The sequence below is a fragment of the Heterodontus francisci genome, chromosome 34 (assembly GCF_036365525.1).
Source record: "Heterodontus francisci isolate sHetFra1 chromosome 34, sHetFra1.hap1, whole genome shotgun sequence".
In the NCBI taxonomy this organism is placed as follows: Eukaryota; Metazoa; Chordata; class Chondrichthyes; order Heterodontiformes; family Heterodontidae; genus Heterodontus; species Heterodontus francisci.
In genome coordinates, this window is record NC_090404.1 from 9,593,687 (window position 1) to 9,617,277 (window position 23,591).

General features: G+C 45.9%; 13 non-coding genes across 13 annotated transcripts; all 13 read left to right on the forward strand.

Moving 5' to 3' along the window:
- The first annotated feature begins 1,284 nt into the window (after nucleotides 1–1,284).
- On the forward strand, nucleotides 1,285–1,356 carry trnae-cuc (transfer RNA glutamic acid (anticodon CUC)). Its single transcript has one exon. It is a non-coding gene; the product is annotated as a tRNA-Glu (tRNA).
- Nucleotides 1,357–2,024: 668 nt separating this feature from the next.
- On the forward strand, nucleotides 2,025–2,096 carry trnae-uuc (transfer RNA glutamic acid (anticodon UUC)). The gene has a single exon. It is a non-coding gene; the product is annotated as a tRNA-Glu (tRNA).
- Nucleotides 2,097–4,490: 2,394 nt separating this feature from the next.
- trnae-cuc (transfer RNA glutamic acid (anticodon CUC)) lies at nucleotides 4,491–4,562 on the forward strand. Its single transcript has one exon. It is a non-coding gene; the product is annotated as a tRNA-Glu (tRNA).
- Nucleotides 4,563–7,808: 3,246 nt separating this feature from the next.
- On the forward strand, nucleotides 7,809–7,880 carry trnae-cuc (transfer RNA glutamic acid (anticodon CUC)). The gene has a single exon. It is a non-coding gene; the product is annotated as a tRNA-Glu (tRNA).
- A 668-nt stretch (nucleotides 7,881–8,548) lies between these two features.
- trnae-uuc (transfer RNA glutamic acid (anticodon UUC)) lies at nucleotides 8,549–8,620 on the forward strand. The gene has a single exon. It is a non-coding gene; the product is annotated as a tRNA-Glu (tRNA).
- A 2,397-nt stretch (nucleotides 8,621–11,017) lies between these two features.
- On the forward strand, nucleotides 11,018–11,089 carry trnae-cuc (transfer RNA glutamic acid (anticodon CUC)). Its single transcript has one exon. It is a non-coding gene; the product is annotated as a tRNA-Glu (tRNA).
- Nucleotides 11,090–11,757: 668 nt separating this feature from the next.
- Nucleotides 11,758–11,829, forward strand: trnae-uuc (transfer RNA glutamic acid (anticodon UUC)). The gene has a single exon. It is a non-coding gene; the product is annotated as a tRNA-Glu (tRNA).
- Nucleotides 11,830–14,227: 2,398 nt separating this feature from the next.
- Nucleotides 14,228–14,299, forward strand: trnae-cuc (transfer RNA glutamic acid (anticodon CUC)). Its single transcript has one exon. It is a non-coding gene; the product is annotated as a tRNA-Glu (tRNA).
- A 668-nt stretch (nucleotides 14,300–14,967) lies between these two features.
- On the forward strand, nucleotides 14,968–15,039 carry trnae-uuc (transfer RNA glutamic acid (anticodon UUC)). The gene has a single exon. It is a non-coding gene; the product is annotated as a tRNA-Glu (tRNA).
- Nucleotides 15,040–17,437: 2,398 nt separating this feature from the next.
- Nucleotides 17,438–17,509, forward strand: trnae-cuc (transfer RNA glutamic acid (anticodon CUC)). Its single transcript has one exon. It is a non-coding gene; the product is annotated as a tRNA-Glu (tRNA).
- Nucleotides 17,510–18,177: 668 nt separating this feature from the next.
- On the forward strand, nucleotides 18,178–18,249 carry trnae-uuc (transfer RNA glutamic acid (anticodon UUC)). The gene has a single exon. It is a non-coding gene; the product is annotated as a tRNA-Glu (tRNA).
- A 2,400-nt stretch (nucleotides 18,250–20,649) lies between these two features.
- On the forward strand, nucleotides 20,650–20,721 carry trnae-cuc (transfer RNA glutamic acid (anticodon CUC)). The gene has a single exon. It is a non-coding gene; the product is annotated as a tRNA-Glu (tRNA).
- A 668-nt stretch (nucleotides 20,722–21,389) lies between these two features.
- Nucleotides 21,390–21,461, forward strand: trnae-uuc (transfer RNA glutamic acid (anticodon UUC)). Its single transcript has one exon. It is a non-coding gene; the product is annotated as a tRNA-Glu (tRNA).
- Nucleotides 21,462–23,591: the final 2,130 nt, after the last annotated feature.

The following is a 23,591-nucleotide window of genomic DNA, read 5'->3' on the forward strand; positions in this document are numbered from 1 at the left end:
AAAAGCACACAGTGGCACAAGCATCTGGTAATTCCTATTAAAATGCAAAGCAGAGCAGAACAACAGTGTCTTGGTCTGTTACAGACTTATTGATTGAGATTGATTTTCAACAACTCCATTATCACAATGTGTGGAAGGTAGGAAATGGAACTTCATCTTTATTATATTACAACTCATATGGTAGCAGAATCTCATCTTCACTTCCCCAGATTCAATAAAGATTCACTGAGACTTTATGTCGAATGGCTGCCGGATTACCCACAACCCCATGTGCTTCAGAAACTGCTCTATATGCGCAGGTGGCAGGAAGGTTGAGAGAACGGCAAATAAAGCATACAGTATCCTTGACTTTATTAGCAGGGGAACAGAGTACAAGAGCAAGGATGTTATGTTGAACTTGAACAAGACACGAGTTCGGCCTCAGCTGGAGTATTGCTTCCAGTTCTGGGCGCCGCATTTAAAGAACGTTGTGAAAGCATTGGAGAGATTGCAGAAAACAATGGTTCCAGGATGAGGAACTTCAATTATGGTGATAGATTGGGGCTATTTTCCTTGAAGAAGACAAGGCTGAGAGGTAATTTGACAAAAGTATTCAATATCATGTGGGCTCGGGACAATGTTTGTGGAGAGAAACTGTTCCCACTCCCTTAAAGAATCGAGAGGGGGCAGATTTAAAGCAAAAAAAAAAGCAATGGCAACATGAGGAAAACCTTTTTCACGCAGTGAGTGGTTCAGGTCTGGAATGCACTGCCTGAGAGTGAGGTGGAGGCAAGTTCAATTGGAGCATTCAAAAGGGAAACATTCAGGCTTGGGGCCGCGCTCTGTATTTATAAACCCCGCCCCCTGGGGGGGGGGGGGGGGGTGGGGGCGTCAGTCACCCGCTCCCACCTTTCACCTGTCAGCTCACAATGCCCGGGGAATTGACGGGGCTCCGGACCAATAGAAAGAGGGGGCGAAGCTGGAGGACGAATGAGGGACCCTCTTGGTCAATGCGGTAAGTCACGCCACTCGAACTCTCCGACTGGTTTCGGGGGCGGGGGGTTCCTGTCCCGCCCCTGCACTTTCTATTGGTCCGCGGCTGGTGTCAATCAGCCGGGTGGGCGGTGTAAGTTGAGCATGCGCGGCCGGCAGGGGCTGAGGCAGAGAGCGCGGTGACAGCAGCTGGGTTAATAAAACCAAGATGTATTTTGGAAGGAAGATTGAGGAAAGGCAAAATGATCTTCTGTGGTATCTGAGTGCTTTACAGGTATATGTAGACAAATCTTTAAATATACTGTCGACTCTTCCCTGGTGGTCTAGTGGTTAGGATTTGGCGCTCTCACCGCCGCGGCCCGGGTTCGATTCCCGGTCAGGGATGTGTGTTTTATGCAATTGGGCAATGGAACTGAGTGCATTGCTCTTCAGTGATAAAGCTGTCCAAAAAGCCTACACAATCCTTGTCTTTTTCAATCGAAGCAGAGGGTACAAAGGCAATGAGGTTATATGAGCCTCTGTGAATCACTAGTTAGATCTGGATTTTGCTGAAGAGAGATCCTGTTTGACAAATCTTGTAGAATTTTTTTGAGTATGTAACCAGTAGGGTAGATAAAGTGGAATCAGTAGATGTTGTATACCTGGATTTTCAAAAGGCACTCGATAAGGCACCACATAAAAGATTAATAGGCAAGAGCTAAGGACTCATGGTGTTGGGTTAATATATTAGCGTGGATAGAGGATTGGCTAACAGACAAAAAGCAAAGAGTGTGAGCATAAATGGCAGGCAGTGAATTGTGCAATGAATTTGGCCTAGCCATCAGCCTCAAGAAAACGAACATCATGGGACAGGACGTCAGAAATGCTCCATCCATCAATATCGGCGGCCTCGTTCTGGAAGTGGTTCAAGAGTTCACCTACCTAGGCTCAACTATCACCAGTAACCTGTCTCTCGATGCAGAAATCAACAAGCACATGGGAAAGGCATCTGCTGCTATGTCCAGACTGGCCAAGAAAGTGTGGGACAAATCTTTAAGCAATCTGTCACCTCTTCCCTGGTGGTCTAGTGGTTAGGATTCGGCGCTTTCACCGCCGCGGCCCGGGTTCGATTCCCGGTCAGGGAAGTGTGTCTTATGCATTGGGGCAATGGAACTGAGTGCATTGCTCTTAAGTGAAAAAGTAGTCTGAAAAACTGACACAATCCTTGTCTTTATAAATCGAAGCAGAGTGCACAAAGGCAATGAGGTTCGATGAATCACTAGTTAGATCTGGATTTTGCTGAAGAGAGATCCTATTTGACAAATCTTGTAGAATTTTTTTGAGTATGTAACCAGTAGGGTAGATAAAGTGGAATCAGTAGATGATGTATACCTGGATTTTCAAAAGGCATTCGATAAGGTGCCACATAAAAGATTAATAGGCAAGAGATAAGGACTCACGGTGTTGGGTTAATATATTAGCGTGGATAGAGGATTGGCTAACAGACAAAAAGCAAAGAGTGTGAGCATAAATGGCAGGCAGTGAATTGTGCAATGAATTTGGCCTAACCATCAGTCTCAAGAAAACGAACATCATGGGACAGGACGTCAGAAATGCTCCATCCATCAATATCGGCGGCCGCGCTCTGGAAGTGGTTCAAGAGTTCGCCTCCCTAGGCTCAACTATCACCAGTAACCTGTCTCTCGATGCAGAAATCAACAAGCGCATGGGAAAGGCATCTGCTGCTATGTCCAGACTGGCCAAGAAAGTGTGGGAAAATGGCGCACTGACACGGAACACAAAAGTCCGAGTGTATCAAGACTGTGTCCTCAGTACCTTGCTCTACGGAGGCAGACAGGCCTCGGTTCAACATCTGATCTGAAAGCCAGCACTCCCTCAGCACTGCACTGCAGTGTCGGCCTTGATTTTTGTGCTCAAGCCTGGAGTGAGACTTGAGCCCAAAAACGTATGACTTAAAGACAAGGGTGCTATCAACTAAGCCACAGTGATGCAATCTGAGTCACATTTATAAATACTCACAGACTTGGTAAGTGATCTGATCTCACTAAACTATGACACAAGCTGTGTCTATTTGAGTTACATTTGTACAAACGCACTCACTTGGAAACTGATCAGATCTTACTAAACTATGACACAAGAATATTCCATTGTCACTCCTGCTCAGACTGTACCTTCTATCTACACCAGCCTCTCTGCACAAGATCAACAGAAAAGACTGATGGCGTTATTGTCCACAGCAAAAGCACACAGTGGCACAAGCATCTGGTAATTCCTATTAAAATGCAAAGCAGAGCAGAACAACAGTGTCTTGGTCTGTTACAGACTTATTGATTGAGATTGATTTTCAACAACTCCATTATCACAATGTGTGGAAGGTAGGAAATGGAACTTCATCTTTATTATATTACAACTCATATGGTAGCAGAATCTCATCTTCACTTCCCCAGATTCAATAAAGATTCACTGAGACTTTATGTCGAATGGCTGCCGGATTACCCACAACCCCATGTGCTTCAGAAACTGCTCTATATGCGCAGGTGGCAGGAAGGTTGAGAGAACGGCAAATAAAGCATACAGTATCCTTGACTTTATTAGCAGGGGAACAGAGTACAAGAGCAAGGATGTTATGTTGAACTTGAACAAGACACGAGTTCGGCCTCAGCTGGAGTATTGCTTCCAGTTCTGGGCGCCGCATTTAAAGAACGTTGTGAAAGCATTGGAGAGATTGCAGAAAACAATGGTTCCAGGATGAGGAACTTCAATTATGGTGATAGATTGGGGCTATTTTCCTTGAAGAAGACAAGGCTGAGAGGTAATTTGACAAAAGTATTCAATATCATGTGGGCTCGGGACAATGTTTGTGGAGAGAAACTGTTCCCACTCCCTTAAAGAATCGAGAGGGGGCAGATTTAAAGCAAAAAAAAAAGCAATGGCAACATGAGGAAAACCTTTTTCACGCAGTGAGTGGTTCAGGTCTGGAATGCACTGCCTGAGAGTGAGGTGGAGGCAAGTTCAATTGGAGCATTCAAAAGGGAAACATTCAGGCTTGGGGCCGCGCTCTGTATTTATAAACCCCGCCCCCTGGGGGGGGGGGGGTGGGGGCGTCAGTCACCCGCTCCCACCTTTCACCTGTCAGCTCACAATGCCCGGGGAATTGACGGGGCTCCGGACCAATAGAAAGAGGGGGCGAAGCTGGAGGACGAATGAGGGACCCTCTTGGTCAATGCGGTAAGTCACGCCACTCGAACTCTCCGACTGGTTTCGGGGGCGGGGGGTTCCTGTCCCGCCCCTGCACTTTCTATTGGTCCGCGGCTGGTGTCAATCAGCCGGGTGGGCGGTGTAAGTTGAGCATGCGCGGCCGGCAGGGGCTGAGGCAGAGAGCGCGGTGACAGCAGCTGGGTTAATAAAACCAAGATGTATTTTGGAAGGAAGATTGAGGAAAGGCAAAATGATCTTCTGTGGTATCTGAGTGCTTTACAGGTATATGTAGACAAATCTTTAAATATACTGTCGACTCTTCCCTGGTGGTCTAGTGGTTAGGATTTGGCGCTCTCACCGCCGCGGCCCGGGTTCGATTCCCGGTCAGGGAAGTGTGTTTTATGCAATTGGGCAATGGAACTGAGTGCATTGCTCTTCAGTGATAAAGCTGTCCAAAAAGCCTACACAATCCTTGTCTTTTTCAATCGAAGCAGAGGGTACAAAGGCAATGAGGTTATATGAGCCTCTGTGAATCACTAGTTAGATCTGGATTTTGCTGAAGAGAGATCCTGTTTGACAAATCTTGTAGAATTTTTTTGAGTATGTAACCAGTAGGGTAGATAAAGTGGAATCAGTAGATGTTGTATACCTGGATTTTCAAAAGGCACTCGATAAGGCACCACATAAAAGATTAATAGGCAAGAGCTAAGGACTCATGGTGTTGGGTTAATATATTAGCGTGGATAGAGGATTGGCTAACAGACAAAAAGCAAAGAGTGTGAGCATAAATGGCAGGCAGTGAATTGTGCAATGAATTTGGCCTAGCCATCAGCCTCAAGAAAACGAACATCATGGGACAGGACGTCAGAAATGCTCCATCCATCAATATCGGCGGCCTCGTTCTGGAAGTGGTTCAAGAGTTCACCTACCTAGGCTCAACTATCACCAGTAACCTGTCTCTCGATGCAGAAATCAACAAGCACATGGGAAAGGCATCTGCTGCTATGTCCAGACTGGCCAAGAAAGTGTGGGACAAATCTTTAAGCAAACTGTCACCTCTTCCCTGGTGGTCTAGTGGTTAGAACATAGAACATACAGCACAGAACAGGCCCTTCGGCCCACAATGTTGTGCCGATCCTTTGTCCTCTGTCAAGGACAATTTAATCTATACCCCATCATTCTCCGCTTTCGGATTCGGCGCTTTCTCCGCCGCGGCCCGGGTTCGATTCCCGGTCAGGGAAGTGTGTCTTATGCATTGGGGCAATGGAACTGAGTGCATTGCTCTTAAGTGAAAAAGTAGTCTGAAAAACTGACACAATCCTTGTCTTTATAAATCGAAGCAGAGTGCACAAAGGCAATGAGGTTCGATGAATCACTAGTTAGATCTGGATTTTGCTGAAGAGAGATCCTATTTGACAAATCTTGTAGAATTTTTTTGAGTATGTAACCAGTAGGGTAGATAAAGTGGAATCAGTAGATGATGTATACCTGGATTTTCAAAAGGCATTCGATAAGGTGCCACATAAAAGATTAATAGGCAAGAGATAAGGACTCACGGTGTTGGGTTAATATATTAGCGTGGATAGAGGATTGGCTAACAGACAAAAAGCAAAGAGTGTGAGCATAAATGGCAGGCAGTGAATTGTGCAATGAATTTGGCCTAACCATCAGTCTCAAGAAAACGAACATCATGGGACAGGACGTCAGAAATGCTCCATCCATCAATATCGGCGGCCGCGCTCTGGAAGTGGTTCAAGAGCTCGCCTACCTAGGCTTAACTATCACCAGTAACCTGTCTCTCGATGCAGAAATCAACAAGCGCATGGGAAAGGCATCTGCTGCTATGTCCAGACTGGCCAAGAAAGTGTGGGAAAATGGCGCACTGACACGGAACACAAAAGTCCGAGTGTATCAAGACTGTGTCCTCAGTACCTTGCTCTACGGAGGCAGACAGGCCTCGGTTCAACATCTGATCTGAAAGCCAGCACTCCCTCAGCACTGCACTGCAGTGTCGGCCTTGATTTTTGTGCTCAAGCCTGGAGTGAGACTTGAGCCCAAAAACATATGACTTAAAGACAAGGGTGCTATCAACTAAGCCACAGTGATGCAATCTGAGTCACATTTATAAATACTCACAGACTTGGTAAGTGATCTGATCTCACTAAACTATGACACAAGCTGTGTCTATTTGAGTTACATTTGTACAAACGCACTCACTTGGAAACTGATCAGATCTTACTAAACTATGACACAAGAATATTCCATTGTCACTCCTGCTCAGACTGTACCTTCTATCTACACCAGCCTCTCTGCACAAGATCAACAGAAAAGACTGATGGCGTTATTGTCCACAGCAAAAGCACACAGTGGCACAAGCATCTGGTAATTCCTATTAAAATGCAAAGCAGAGCAGAACAACAGTGTCTTGGTCTGTTACAGACTTATTGATTGAGATTGATTTTCAACAACTCCATTATCACAATGTGTGGAAGGTAGGAAATGGAACTTCATCTTTATTATATTACAACTCATATGGTAGCAGAATCTCATCTTCACTTCCCCAGATTCAATAAAGATTCACTGAGACTTTATGTCGAATGGCTGCCGGATTACCCACAACCCCATGTGCTTCAGAAACTGCTCTATATGCGCAGGTGGCAGGAAGGTTGAGAGAACGGCAAATAAAGCATACAGTATCCTTGACTTTATTAGCAGGGGAACAGAGTACAAGAGCAAGGATGTTATGTTGAACTTGAACAAGACACGAGTTCGGCCTCAGCTGGAGTATTGCTTCCAGTTCTGGGCGCCGCATTTAAAGAACGTTGTGAAAGCATTGGAGAGATTGCAGAAAACAATGGTTCCAGGATGAGGAACTTCAATTATGGTGATAGATTGGGGCTATTTTCCTTGAAGAAGACAAGGCTGAGAGGTAATTTGACAAAAGTATTCAATATCATGTGGGCTCGGGACAATGTTTGTGGAGAGAAACTGTTCCCACTCCCTTAAAGAATCGAGAGGGGGCAGATTTAAAGCAAAAAAAAAAGCAATGGCAACATGAGGAAAACCTTTTTCACGCAGTGAGTGGTTCAGGTCTGGAATGCACTGCCTGAGAGTGAGGTGGAGGCAAGTTCAATTGGAGCATTCAAAAGGGAAACATTCAGGCTTGGGGCCGCGCTCTGTATTTATAAACCCCGCCCCCTGGGGGGTGGGGGGGGGTGGGGGCGTCAGTCACCCGATCCCACCTTTCACCTGTCAGCTCACAATGCCCGGGGAATTGACGGGGCTCCGGACCAATAGAAAGAGGGGGCGAAGCTGGAGGACGAATGAGGGACCCTCTTGGTCAATGCGGTAAGTCACGCCACTCGAACTCTCCGACTGGTTTCGGGGGCGGGGGGTTCCTGTCCCGCCCCTGCACTTTCTATTGGTCCGCGGCTGGTGTCAATCAGCCGGGTGGGCGGTGTAAGTTGAGCATGCGCGGCCGGCAGGGGCTGAGGCAGAGAGCGCGGTGACAGCAGCTGGGTTAATAAAACCAAGATGTATTTTGGAAGGAAGATTGAGGAAAGGCAAAATGATCTTCTGTGGTATCTGAGTGCTTTACAGGTATATGTAGACAAATCTTTAAATATACTGTCGACTCTTCCCTGGTGGTCTAGTGGTTAGGATTTGGTGCTCTCACCGCCGCGGCCCGGGTTCGATTCCCGGTCAGGGAAGTGTGTTTTATGCAATTGGGCAATGGAACTGAGTGCATTGCTCTTCAGTGATAAAGCTGTCCAAAAAGCCTACACAATCCTTGTCTTTTTCAATCGAAGCAGAGGGTACAAAGGCAATGAGGTTATATGAGCCTCTGTGAATCACTAGTTAGATCTGGATTTTGCTGAAGAGAGATCCTGTTTGACAAATCTTGTAGAATTTTTTTGAGTATGTAACCAGTAGGGTAGATAAAGTGGAATCAGTAGATGTTGTATACCTGGATTTTCAAAAGGCACTCGATAAGGCACCACATAAAAGATTAATAGGCAAGAGCTAAGGACTCATGGTGTTGGGTTAATATATTAGCGTGGATAGAGGATTGGCTAACAGACAAAAAGCAAAGAGTGTGAGCATAAATGGCAGGCAGTGAATTGTGCAATGAATTTGGCCTAGCCATCAGCCTCAAGAAAACGAACATCATGGGACAGGACGTCAGAAATGCTCCATCCATCAATATCGGCGGCCTCGTTCTGGAAGTGGTTCAAGAGTTCACCTACCTAGGCTCAACTATCACCAGTAACCTGTCTCTCGATGCAGAAATCAACAAGCACATGGGAAAGGCATCTGCTGCTATGTCCAGACTGGCCAAGAAAGTGTGGGACAAATCTTTGAGCAAACTGTCACCTCTTCCCTGGTGGTCTAGTGGTTAGGATTCGGCGCTTTCACCGCTGCGGCCCGGGTTCGATTCCCGGTCAGGGAAGTGTGTCTTATGCATTGGGGCAATGGAACTGAGTGCATTGCTCTTAAGTGAAAAAGTAGTCTGAAAAACTGACACAATCCTTGTCTTTATAAATCGAAGCAGAGTGCACAAAGGCAATGAGGTTCGATGAATCACTAGTTAGATCTGGATTTTGCTGAAGAGAGATCCTATTTGACAAATCTTGTAGAATTTTTTTGAGTATGTAACCAGTAGGGTAGATAAAGTGGAATCAGTAGATGATGTATACCTGGATTTTCAAAAGGCATTCGATAAGGTGCCACATAAAAGATTAATAGGCAAGAGATAAGGACTCACGGTGTTGGGTTAATATATTAGCGTGGATAGAGGATTGGCTAACAGACAAAAAGCAAAGAGTGTGAGCATAAATGGCAGGCAGTGAATTGTGCAATGAATTTGGCCTAACCATCAGTCTCAAGAAAACGAACATCATGGGACAGGACGTCAGAAATGCTCCATCCATCAATATCGGCGGCCGCGCTCTGGAAGTGGTTCAAGAGTTCGCCTACCTAGGCTTAACTATCACCAGTAACCTGTCTCTCGATGCAGAAATCAACAAGCGCATGGGAAAGGCATCTGCTGCTATGTCCAGACTGGCCAAGAAAGTGTGGGAAAATGGCGCACTGACACGGAACACAAAAGTCCGAGTGTATCAAGACTGTGTCCTCAGTACCTTGCTCTACGGAGGCAGACAGGCCTCGGTTCAACATCTGATCTGAAAGCCAGCACTCCCTCAGCACTGCATTGCAGTGTCGGCCTTGATTTTTGTGCTCAAGCCTGGAGTGAGACTTGAGCCCAAAAACATATGACTTAAAGACAAGGGTGCTATCAACTAAGCCACAGTGATGCAATCTGAGTCACATTTATAAATACTCACAGACTTGGTAAGTGATCTGATCTCACTAAACTATGACACAAGCTGTGTCTATTTGAGTTACATTTGTACAAACGCACTCACTTGGAAACTGATCAGATCTTACTAAACTATGACACAAGAATATTCCATTGTCACTCCTGCTCAGACTGTACCTTCTATCTACACCAGCCTCTCTGCACAAGATCAACAGAAAAGACTGATGGCGTTATTGTCCACAGCAAAAGCACACAGTGGCACAAGCATCTGGTAATTCCTATTAAAATGCAAAGCAGAGCAGAACAACAGTGTCTTGGTCTGTTACAGACTTATTGATTGAGATTGATTTTCAACAACTCCATTATCACAATGTGTGGAAGGTAGGAAATGGAACTTCATCTTTATTATATTACAACTCATATGGTAGCAGAATCTCATCTTCACTTCCCCAGATTCAATAAAGATTCACTGAGACTTTATGTCGAATGGCTGCCGGATTACCCACAACCCCATGTGCTTCAGAAACTGCTCTATATGCGCAGGTGGCAGGAAGGTTGAGAGAACGGCAAATAAAGCATACAGTATCCTTGACTTTATTAGCAGGGGAACAGAGTACAAGAGCAAGGATGTTATGTTGAACTTGAACAAGACACGAGTTCGGCCTCAGCTGGAGTATTGCTTCCAGTTCTGGGCGCCGCATTTAAAGAACGTTGTGAAAGCATTGGAGAGATTGCAGAAAACAATGGTTCCAGGATGAGGAACTTCAATTATGGTGATAGATTGGGGCTATTTTCCTTGAAGAAGACAAGGCTGAGAGGTAATTTGACAAAAGTATTCAATATCATGTGGGCTCGGGACAATGTTTGTGGAGAGAAACTGTTCCCACTCCCTTAAAGAATCGAGAGGGGGCAGATTTAAAGCAAAAAAAAAAGCAATGGCAACATGAGGAAAACCTTTTTCACGCAGTGAGTGGTTCAGGTCTGGAATGCACTGCCTGAGAGTGAGGTGGAGGCAAGTTCAATTGGAGCATTCAAAAGGGAAACATTCAGGCTTGGGGCCGCGCTCTGTATTTATAAACCCCGCCCCCTGGGGGGTGGGGGGGGGTGGGGGCGTCAGTCACCCGCTCCCACCTTTCACCTGTCAGCTCACAATGCCCGGGGAATTGACGGGGCTCCGGACCAATAGAAAGAGGGGGCGAAGCTGGAGGACGAATGAGGGACCCTCTTGGTCAATGCGGTAAGTCACGCCACTCGAACTCTCCGACTGGTTTCGGGGGCGGGGGGTTCCTGTCCCGCCCCTGCACTTTCTATTGGTCCGCGGCTGGTGTCAATCAGCCGGGTGGGCGGTGTAAGTTGAGCATGCGCGGCCGGCAGGGGCTGAGGCAGAGAGCGCGGTGACAGCAGCTGGGTTAATAAAACCAAGATGTATTTTGGAAGGAAGATTGAGGAAAGGCAAAATGATCTTCTGTGGTATCTGAGTGCTTTACAGGTATATGTAGACAAATCTTTAAATATACTGTCGACTCTTCCCTGGTGGTCTAGTGGTTAGGATTTGGCGCTCTCACCGCCGCGGCCCGGGTTCGATTCCCGGTCAGGGAAGTGTGTTTTATGCAATTGGGCAATGGAACTGAGTGCATTGCTCTTCAGTGATAAAGCTGTCCAAAAAGCCTACACAATCCTTGTCTTTTTCAATCGAAGCAGAGGGTACAAAGGCAATGAGGTTATATGAGCCTCTGTGAATCACTAGTTAGATCTGGATTTTGCTGAAGAGAGATCCTGTTTGACAAATCTTGTAGAATTTTTTTGAGTATGTAACCAGTAGGGTAGATAAAGTGGAATCAGTAGATGTTGTATACCTGGATTTTCAAAAGGCACTCGATAAGGCACCACATAAAAGATTAATAGGCAAGAGCTAAGGACTCATGGTGTTGGGTTAATATATTAGCGTGGATAGAGGATTGGCTAACAGACAAAAAGCAAAGAGTGTGAGCATAAATGGCAGGCAGTGAATTGTGCAATGAATTTGGCCTAGCCATCAGCCTCAAGAAAACGAACATCATGGGACAGGACGTCAGAAATGCTCCATCCATCAATATCGGCGGCCTCGTTCTGGAAGTGGTTCAAGAGTTCACCTACCTAGGCTCAACTATCACCAGTAACCTGTCTCTCGATGCAGAAATCAACAAGCACATGGGAAAGGCATCTGCTGCTATGTCCAGACTGGCCAAGAAAGTGTGGGACAAATCTTTAAGCAAACTGTCACCTCTTCCCTGGTGGTCTAGTGGTTAGGCTTCGGCGCTTTCACCGCCGCGGCCCGGGTTCGATTCCCGGTCAGGGAAGTGTGTCTTATGCATTGGGGCAATGGAACTGAGTGCATTGCTCTTAAGTGAAAAAGTAGTCTGAAAAACTGACACAATCCTTGTCTTTATAAATCGAAGCAGAGTGCACAAAGGCAATGAGGTTCGATGAATCACTAGTTAGATCTGGATTTTGCTGAAGAGAGATCCTATTTGACAAATCTTGTAGAATTTTTTTGAGTATGTAACCAGTAGGGTAGATAAAGTGGAATCAGTAGATGATGTATACCTGGATTTTCAAAAGGCATTCGATAAGGTGCCACATAAAAGATTAATAGGCAAGAGATAAGGACTCACGGTGTTGGGTTAATATATTAGCGTGGATAGAGGATTGGCTAACAGACAAAAAGCAAAGAGTGTGAGCATAAATGGCAGGCAGTGAATTGTGCAATGAATTTGGCCTAACCATCAGTCTCAAGAAAACGAACATCATGGGACAGGACGTCAGAAATGCTCCATCCATCAATATCGGCGGCCGCGCTCTGGAAGTGGTTCAAGAGTTCGCCTACCTAGGCTTAACTATCACCAGTAACCTGTCTCTCGATGCAGAAATCAACAAGCGCATGGGAAAGGCATCTGCTGCTATGTCCAGACTGGCCAAGAAAGTGTGGGAAAATGGCGCACTGACACGGAACACAAAAGTCCGAGTGTATCAAGACTGTGTCCTCAGTACCTTGCTCTACGGAGGCAGACAGGCCTCGGTTCAACATCTGATCTGAAAGCCAGCACTCCCTCAGCACTGCACTGCAGTGTCGGCCTTGATTTTTGTGCTCAAGCCTGGAGTGAGACTTGAGCCCAAAAACATATGACTTAAAGACAAGGGTGCTATCAACTAAGCCACAGTGATGCAATCTGAGTCACATTTATAAATACTCACAGACTTGGTAAGTGATCTGATCTCACTAAACTATGACACAAGCTGTGTCTATTTGAGTTACATTTGTACAAACGCACTCACTTGGAAACTGATCAGATCTTACTAAACTATGACACAAGAATATTCCATTGTCACTCCTGCTCAGACTGTACCTTCTATCTACACCAGCCTCTCTGCACAAGATCAACAGAAAAGACTGATGGCGTTATTGTCCACAGCAAAAGCACACAGTGGCACAAGCATCTGGTAATTCCTATTAAAATGCAAAGCAGAGCAGAACAACAGTGTCTTGGTCTGTTACAGACTTATTGATTGAGATTGATTTTCAACAACTCCATTATCACAATGTGTGGAAGGTAGGAAATGGAACTTCATCTTTATTATATTACAACTCATATGGTAGCAGAATCTCATCTTCACTTCCCCAGATTCAATAAAGATTCACTGAGACTTTATGTCGAATGGCTGCCGGATTACCCACAACCCCATGTGCTTCAGAAACTGCTCTATATGCGCAGGTGGCAGGAAGGTTGAGAGAACGGCAAATAAAGCATACAGTATCCTTGACTTTATTAGCAGGGGAACAGAGTACAAGAGCAAGGATGTTATGTTGAACTTGAACAAGACACGAGTTCGGCCTCAGCTGGAGTATTGCTTCCAGTTCTGGGCGCCGCATTTAAAGAACGTTGTGAAAGCATTGGAGAGATTGCAGAAAACAATGGTTCCAGGATGAGGAACTTCAATTATGGTGATAGATTGGGGCTATTTTCCTTGAAGAAGACAAGGCTGAGAGGTAATTTGACAAAAGTATTCAATATCATGTGGGCTCGGGACAATGTTTGTGGAGAGAAACTGTTCCCACTCCCTTAAAGAATCGAGAGGGGGCAGATTTAAAGCAAAAAAAAAAGCAATGGCAACATGAGGAAAACCTTTTTCACGCAGTGAGTGGTTCAGGTCTGGAATGCACTGCCTGAGAGTGAGGTGGAGGCAAGTTCAATTGGAGCATTCAAAAGGGAAACATTCAGGCTTGGGGCCGCGCTCTGTATTTATAAACCCCGCCCCCTGGGGGGTGGGGGGGGGGTGGGGGCGTCAGTCACCCGCTCCCACCTTTCACCTGTCAGCTCACAATGCCCGGGGAATTGACGGGGCTCCGGACCAATAGAAAGAGGGGGCGAAGCTGGAGGACGAATGAGGGACCCTCTTGGTCAATGCGGTAAGTCACGCCACTCGAACTCTCCGACTGGTTTCGGGGGCGGGGGGTTCCTGTCCCGCCCCTGCACTTTCTATTGGTCCGCGGCTGGTGTCAATCAGCCGGGTGGGCGGTGTAAGTTGAGCATGCGCGGCCGGCAGGGGCTGAGGCAGAGAGCGCGGTGACAGCAGCTGGGTTAATAAAACCAAGATGTATTTTGGAAGGAAGATTGAGGAAAGGCAAAATGATCTTCTGTGGTATCTGAGTGCTTTACAGGTATATGTAGACAAATGTTTAAATATACTGTCGACTCTTCCCTGGTGGTCTAGTGGTTAGGATTTGGCGCTCTCACCGCCGCGGCCCGGGTTCGATTCCCGGTCAGGGAAGTGTGTTTTATGCAATTGGGCAATGGAACTGAGTGCATTGCTCTTCAGTGATAAAGCTGTCCAAAAAGCCTACACAATCCTTGTCTTTTTCAATCGAAGCAGAGGGTACAAAGGCAATGAGGTTATATGAGCCTCTGTGAATCACTAGTTAGATCTGGATTTTGCTGAAGAGAGATCCTGTTTGACAAATCTTGTAGAATTTTTTTGAGTATGTAACCAGTAGGGTAGATAAAGTGGAATCAGTAGATGTTGTATACCTGGATTTTCAAAAGGCACTCGATAAGGCACCACATAAAAGATTAATAGGCAAGAGCTAAGGACTCATGGTGTTGGGTTAATATATTAGCGTGGATAGAGGATTGGCTAACAGACAAAAAGCAAAGAGTGTGAGCATAAATGGCAGGCAGTGAATTGTGCAATGAATTTGGCCTAGCCATCAGCCTCAAGAAAACGAACATCATGGGACAGGACGTCAGAAATGCTCCATCCATCAATATCGGCGGCCTCGTTCTGGAAGTGGTTCAAGAGTTCACCTACCTAGGCTCAACTATCACCAGTAACCTGTCTCTCGATGCAGAAATCAACAAGCACATGGGAAAGGCATCTGCTGCTATGTCCAGACTGGCCAAGAAAGTGTGGGACAAATCTTCAAGCAAACTGTCACCTCTTCCCTGGTGGTCTAGTGGTTAGGATTCGGCGCTTTCACCGCCGCGGCGCGGGTTCGATTCCCGGTCAGGGAAGTGTGTCTTATGCAGTGGGGCAATGGAACTGAGTGCATTGCTCTTAAGTGAAAAAGTAGTCTGAAAAACTGACACAATCCTTGTCTTTATAAATCGAAGCAGAGTGCACAAAGGCAATGAGGTTCGATGAATCACTAGTTAGATCTGGATTTTGCTGAAGAGAGATCCTATTTGACAAATCTTGTAGAATTTTTTTGAGTATGTAACCAGTAGGGTAGATAAAGTGGAATCAGTAGATGATGTATACCTGGATTTTCAAAAGGCATTCGATAAGGTGCCACATAAAAGATTAATAGGCAAGAGATAAGGACTCACGGTGTTGGGTTAATATATTAGCGTGGATAGAGGATTGGCTAACAGACAAAAAGCAAAGAGTGTGAGCATAAATGGCAGGCAGTGAATTGTGCAATGAATTTGGCCTAACCATCAGTCTCAAGAAAACGAACATCATGGGACAGGACGTCAGAAATGCTCCATCCATCAATATCGGCGGCCGCGCTCTGGAAGTGGTTCAAGAGTTCGCCTACCTAGGCTTAACTATCACCAGTAACCTGTCTCTCGATGCAGAAATCAACAAGCGCATGGGAAAGGCATCTGCTGCTATGTCCAGACTGGCCAAGAAAGTGTGGGAAAATGGCGCACTGACACGGAACACAAAAGTCCGAGTGTATCAAGACTGTGTCCTCAGTACCTTGCTCTACGGAGGCAGACAGGCCTCGGTTCAACATCTGATCTGAAAGCCAGCACTCCCTCAGCACTGCACTGCAGTGTCGGCCTTGATTTTTGTGCTCAAGCCTGGAGTGAGACTTGAGCCCAAAAACATATGACTTAAAGACAAGGGTGCTATCAACTAAGCCACAGTGATGCAATCTGAGTCACATTTATAAATACTCACAGACTTGGTAAGTGATCTGATCTCACTAAACTATGACACAAGCTGTGTCTATTTGAGTTACATTTGTACAAACGCACTCACTTGGAAACTGATCAGATCTTACTAAACTATGACACAAGAATATTCCATTGTCACTCCTGCTCAGACTGTACCTTCTATCTACACCAGCCTCTCTGCACAAGATCAACAGAAAAGACTGATGGCGTTATTGTCCACAGCAAAAGCACACAGTGGCACAAGCATCTGGTAATTCCTATTAAAATGCAAAGCAGAGCAGAACAACAGTGTCTTGGTCTGTTACAGACTTATTGATTGAGATTGATTTTCAACAACTCCATTATCACAATGTGTGGAAGGTAGGAAATGGAACTTCATCTTTATTATATTACAACTCATATGGTAGCAGAATCTCATCTTCACTTCCCCAGATTCAATAAAGATTCACTGAGACTTTATGTCGAATGGCTGCCGGATTACCCACAACCCCATGTGCTTCAGAAACTGCTCTATATGCGCAGGTGGCAGGAAGGTTGAGAGAACGGCAAATAAAGCATACAGTATCCTTGACTTTATTAGCAGGGGAACAGAGTACAAGAGCAAGGATGTTATGTTGAACTTGAACAAGACACGAGTTCGGCCTCAGCTGGAGTATTGCTTCCAGTTCTGGGCGCCGCATTTAAAGAACGTTGTGAAAGCATTGGAGAGATTGCAGAAAACAATGGTTCCAGGATGAGGAACTTCAATTATGGTGATAGATTGGGGCTATTTTCCTTGAAGAAGACAAGGCTGAGAGGTAATTTGACAAAAGTATTCAATATCATGTGGGCTCGGGACAATGTTTGTGGAGAGAAACTGTTCCCACTCCCTTAAAGAATCGAGAGGGGGCAGATTTAAAGCAAAAAAAAAAAGCAATGGCAACATGAGGAAAACCTTTTTCACGCAGTGAGTGGTTCAGGTCTGGAATGCACTGCCTGAGAGTGAGGTGGAGGCAAGTTCAATTGGAGCATTCAAAAGGGAAACATTCAGGCTTGGGGCCGCGCTCTGTATTTATAAACCCCGCCCCCTGGGGGGTGGGGGGGGGTGGGGGCGTCAGTCACCCGCTCCCACCTTTCACCTGTCAGCTCACAATGCCCGGGGAATTGACGGGGCTCCGGACCAATAGAAAGAGGGGGCGAAGCTGGAGGACGAATGAGGGACCCTCTTGGTCAATGCGGTAAGTCACGCCACTCGAACTCTCCGACTGGTTTCGGGGGCGGGGGGTTCCTGTCCCGCCCCTGCACTTTCTATTGGTCCGCGGCTGGTGTCAATCAGCCGGGTGGGCGGTGTAAGTTGAGCATGCGCGGCCGGCAGGGGCTGAGGCAGAGAGCGCGGTGACAGCAGCTGGGTTAATAAAACCAAGATGTATTTTGGAAGGAAGATTGAGGAAAGGCAAAATGATCTTCTGTGGTATCTGAGTGCTTTACAGGTATATGTAGACAAATGTTTAAATATACTGTCGACTCTTCCCTGGTGGTCTAGTGGTTAGGATTTGGCGCTCTCACCGCCGCGGCCCGGGTTCGATTCCCGGTCAGGGAAGTGTGTTTTATGCAATTGGGCAATGGAACTGAGTGCATTGCTCTTCAGTGATAAAGCTGTCCAAAAAGCCTACACAATCCTTGTCTTTTTCAATCGAAGCAGAGGGTACAAAGGCAATGAGGTTATATGAGCCTCTGTGAATCACTAGTTAGATCTGGATTTTGCTGAAGAGAGATCCTGTTTGACAAATCTTGTAGAATTTTTTTGAGTATGTAACCAGTAGGGTAGATAAAGTGGAATCAGTAGATGTTGTATACCTGGATTTTCAAAAGGCACTCGATAAGGCACCACATAAAAGATTAATAGGCAAGAGCTAAGGACTCATGGTGTTGGGTTAATATATTAGCGTGGATAGAGGATTGGCTAACAGACAAAAAGCAAAGAGTGTGAGCATAAATGGCAGGCAGTGAATTGTGCAATGAATTTGGCCTAGCCATCAGCCTCAAGAAAACGAACATCATGGGACAGGACGTCAGAAATGCTCCATCCATCAATATCGGCGGCCTCGTTCTGGAAGTGGTTCAAGAGTTCACCTACCTAGGCTCAACTATCACCAGTAACCTGTCTCTCGATGCAGAAATCAACAAGCACATGGGAAAGGCATCTGCTGCTATGTCCAGACTGGCCAAGAAAGTGTGGGACAAATCTTTAAGCAAGCTCTCACCTCTTCCCTGGTGGCCTAGTGGTTAGGATTCGGCGCTTTCACCGCCGCGGCCCGGGTTCGATTCCCGGTCAGGGAAGTGTGTCTTATGCATTGGGGCAATGGAACTGAGTGCATTGCTCTTAAGTGAAAAAGTAGTCTGAAAAACTGACACAATCCTTGTCTTTATAAATCGAAGCAGAGTGCACAAAGGCAATGAGGTTCGATGAATCACTAGTTAGATCTGGATTTTGCTGAAGAGAGATCCTATTTGACAAATCTTGTAGAATTTTTTTGAGTATGTAACCAGTAGGGTAGATAAAGTGGAATCAGTAGATGATGTATACCTGGATTTTCAAAAGGCATTCGATAAGGTGCCACATAAAAGATTAATAGGCAAGAGATAAGGACTCACGGTGTTGGGTTAATATATTAGCGTGGATAGAGGATTGGCTAACAGACAAAAAGCAAAGAGTGTGAGCATAAATGGCAGGCAGTGAATTGTGCAATGAATTTGGCCTAACCATCAGTCTCAAGAAAACGAACATCATGGGACAGGACGTCAGAAATGCTCCATCCATCAATATCGGCGGCCGCGCTCTGGAAGTGGTTCAAGAGTTCGCCTACCTAGGCTTAACTATCACCAGTAACCTGTCTCTCGATGCAGAAATCAACAAGCGCATGGGAAAGGCATCTGCTGCTATGTCCAGACTGGCCAAGAAAGTGTGGGAAAATGGCGCACTGACACGGAACACAAAAGTCCGAGTGTATCAAGACTGTGTCCTCAGTACCTTGCTCTACGGAGGCAGACAGGCCTCGGTTCAACATCTGATCTGAAAGCCAGCACTCCCTCAGCACTGCACTGCAGTGTCGGCCTTGATTTTTGTGCTCAAGCCTGGAGTGAGACTTGAGCCCAAAAACATATGACTTAAAGACAAGGGTGCTATCAACTAAGCCACAGTGATGCAATCTGAGTCACATTTATAAATACTCACAGACTTGGTAAGTGATCTGATCTCACTAAACTATGACACAAGCTGTGTCTATTTGAGTTACATTTGTACAAACGCACTCACTTGGAAACTGATCAGATCTTACTAAACTATGACACAAGAATATTCCATTGTCACTCCTGCTCAGACTGTACCTTCTATCTACACCAGCCTCTCTGCACAAGATCAACAGAAAAGACTGATGGCGTTATTGTCCACAGCAAAAGCACACAGTGGCACAAGCATCTGGTAATTCCTATTAAAATGCAAAGCAGAGCAGAACAACAGTGTCTTGGTCTGTTACAGACTTATTGATTGAGATTGATTTTCAACAACTCCATTATCACAATGTGTGGAAGGTAGGAAATGGAACTTCATCTTTATTATATTACAACTCATATGGTAGCAGAATCTCATCTTCACTTCCCCAGATTCAATAAAGATTCACTGAGACTTTATGTCGAATGGCTGCCGGATTACCCACAACCCCATGTGCTTCAGAAACTGCTCTATATGCGCAGGTGGCAGGAAGGTTGAGAGAACGGCAAATAAAGCATACAGTATCCTTGACTTTATTAGCAGGGGAACAGAGTACAAGAGCAAGGATGTTATGTTGAACTTGAACAAGACACGAGTTCGGCCTCAGCTGGAGTATTGCTTCCAGTTCTGGGCGCCGCATTTAAAGAACGTTGTGAAAGCATTGGAGAGATTGCAGAAAACAATGGTTCCAGGATGAGGAACTTCAATTATGGTGATAGATTGGGGCTATTTTCCTTGAAGAAGACAAGGCTGAGAGGTAATTTGACAAAAGTATTCAATATCATGTGGGCTCGGGACAATGTTTGTGGAGAGAAACTGTTCCCACTCCCTTAAAGAATCGAGAGGGGGCAGATTTAAAGCAAAAAAAAAAGCAATGGCAACATGAGGAAAACCTTTTTCACGCAGTGAGTGGTTCAGGTCTGGAATGCACTGCCTGAGAGTGAGGTGGAGGCAAGTTCAATTGGAGCATTCAAAAGGGAAACATTCAGGCTTGGGGCCGCGCTCTGTATTTATAAACCCCGCCCCCTGGGGGGGGGGGGGGGGTGGTGGGGGCGTCAGTCACCCGCTCCCACCTTTCACCTGTCAGCTCACAATGCCCGGGGAATTGACGGGGCTCCGGACCAATAGAAAGAGGGGGCGAAGCTGGAGGACGAATGAGGGACCCTCTTGGTCAATGCGGTAAGTCACGCCACTCGAACTCTCCGACTGGTTTCGGGGGCGGGGGGTTCCTGTCCCGCCCCTGCACTTTCTATTGGTCCGCGGCTGGTGTCAATCAGCCGGGTGGGCGGTGTAAGTTGAGCATGCGCGGCCGGCAGGGGCTGAGGCAGAGAGCGCGGTGACAGCAGCTGGGTTAATAAAACCAAGATGTATTTTGGAAGGAAGATTGAGGAAAGGCAAAATGATCTTCTGTGGTATCTGAGTGCTTTACAGGTATATGTAGACAAATCTTTAAATATACTGTCGACTCTTCCCTGGTGGTCTAGTGGTTAGGATTTGGCGCTCTCACCGCCGCGGCCCGGGTTCGATTCCCGGTCAGGGAAGTGTGTTTTATGCAATTGGGCAATGGAACTGAGTGCATTGCTCTTCAGTGATAAAGCTGTCCAAAAAGCCTACACAATCCTTGTCTTTTTCAATCGAAGCAGAGGGTACAAAGGCAATGAGGTTATATGAGCCTCTGTGAATCACTAGTTAGATCTGGATTTTGCTGAAGAGAGATCCTGTTTGACAAATCTTGTAGAATTTTTTTGAGTATGTAACCAGTAGGGTAGATAAAGTGGAATCAGTAGATGTTGTATACCTGGATTTTCAAAAGGCACTCGATAAGGCACCACATAAAAGATTAATAGGCAAGAGCTAAGGACTCATGGTGTTGGGTTAATATATTAGCGTGGATAGAGGATTGGCTAACAGACAAAAAGCAAAGAGTGTGAGCATAAATGGCAGGCAGTGAATTGTGCAATGAATTTGGCCTAGCCATCAGCCTCAAGAAAACGAACATCATGGGACAGGACGTCAGAAATGCTCCATCCATCAATATCGGCGGCCTCGTTCTGGAAGTGGTTCAAGAGTTCACCTACCTAGGCTCAACTATCACCAGTAACCTGTCTCTCGATGCAGAAATCAACAAGCACATGGGAAAGGCATCTGCTGCTATGTCCAGACTGGCCAAGAAAGTGTGGGACAAATCTTTGAGCAAACTGTCACCTCTTCCCTGGTGGTCTAGTGGTTAGGATTCGGCGCTTTCACCGCTGCGGCCCGGGTTCGATTCCCGGTCAGGGAAGTGTGTCTTATGCATTGGGGCAATGGAACTGAGTGCATTGCTCTTAAGTGAAAAAGTCGTCTGAAAAACTGACACAATCCTTGTCTTTATAAATCGAAGCAGAGTGCACAAAGGCAATGAGGTTCGATGAATCACTAGTTAGATCTGGATTTTGCTGAAGAGAGATCCTATTTGACAAATCTTGTAGAATTTTTTTGAGTATGTAACCAGTAGGGTAGATAAAGTGGAATCAGTAGATGATGTATACCTGGATTTTCAAAAGGCATTCGATAAGGTGCCACATAAAAGATTAATAGGCAAGAGATAAGGACTCACGGTGTTGGGTTAATATATTAGCGTGGATAGAGGATTGGCTAACAGACAAAAAGCAAAGAGTGTGAGCATAAATGGCAGGCAGTGAATTGTGCAATGAATTTGGCCTAACCATCAGTCTCAAGAAAACGAACATCATGGGACAGGACGTCAGAAATGCTCCATCCATCAATATCGGCGGCCGCGCTCTGGAAGTGGTTCAAGAGTTCGCCTACCTAGGCTTAACTATCACCAGTAACCTGTCTCTCGATGCAGAAATCAACAAGCGCATGGGAAAGGCATCTGCTGCTATGTCCAGACTGGCCAAGAAAGTGTGGGAAAATGGCGCACTGACACGGAACACAAAAGTCCGAGTGTATCAAGACTGTGTCCTCAGTACCTTGCTCTACGGAGGCAGACAGGCCTCGGTTCAACATCTGATCTGAAAGCCAGCACTCCCTCAGCACTGCACTGCAGTGTCGGCCTTGATTTTTGTGCTCAAGCCTGGAGTGAGACTTGAGCCCAAAAACATATGACTTAAAGACAAGGGTGCTATCAACTAAGCCACAGTGATGCAATCTGAGTCACATTTATAAATACTCACAGACTTGGTAAGTGATCTGATCTCACTAAACTATGACACAAGCTGTGTCTATTTGAGTTACATTTGTACAAACGCACTCACTTGGAAACTGATCAGATCTTACTAAACTATGACACAAGAATATTCCATTGTCACTCCTGCTCAGACTGTACCTTCTATCTACACCAGCCTCTCTGCACAAGATCAACAGAAAAGACTGATGGCGTTATTGTCCACAGCAAAAGCACACAGTGGCACAAGCATCTGGTAATTCCTATTAAAATGCAAAGCAGAGCAGAACAACAGTGTCTTGGTCTGTTACAGACTTATTGATTGAGATTGATTTTCAACAACTCCATTATCACAATGTGTGGAAGGTAGGAAATGGAACTTCATCTTTATTATATTACAACTCATATGGTAGCAGAATCTCATCTTCACTTCCCCAGATTCAATAAAGATTCACTGAGACTTTATGTCGAATGGCTGCCGGATTACCCACAACCCCATGTGCTTCAGAAACTGCTCTATATGCGCAGGTGGCAGGAAGGTTGAGAGAACGGCAAATAAAGCATACAGTATCCTTGACTTTATTAGCAGGGGAACAGAGTACAAGAGCAAGGATGTTATGTTGAACTTGAACAAGACACGAGTTCGGCCTCAGCTGGAGTATTGCTTCCAGTTCTGGGCGCCGCATTTAAAGAACGTTGTGAAAGCATTGGAGAGATTGCAGAAAACAATGGTTCCAGGATGAGGAACTTCAATTATGGTGATAGATTGGGGCTATTTTCCTTGAAGAAGACAAGGCTGAGAGGTAATTTGACAAAAGTATTCAATATCATGTGGGCTCGGGACAATGTTTGTGGAGAGAAACTGTTCCCACTCCCTTAAAGAATCGAGAGGGGGCAGATTTAAAGCAAAAAAAAAAGCAATGGCAACATGAGGAAAACCTTTTTCACGCAGTGAGTGGTTCAGGTCTGGAATGCACTGCCTGAGAGTGAGGTGGAGGCAAGTTCAATTGGAGCATTCAAAAGGGAAACATTCAGGCTTGGGGCCGCGCTCTGTATTTATAAACCCCGCCCCCTGGGGGGGGCGGGGGGGGGGGGGGTGGGGGCGTCAGTCACCCGCTCCCACCTTTCACCTGTCAGCTCACAATGCCCGGGGAATTGACGGGGCTCCGGACCAATAGAAAGAGGGGGCGAAGCTGGAGGACGAATGAGGGACCCTCTTGGTCAATGCGGTAAGTCACGCCACTC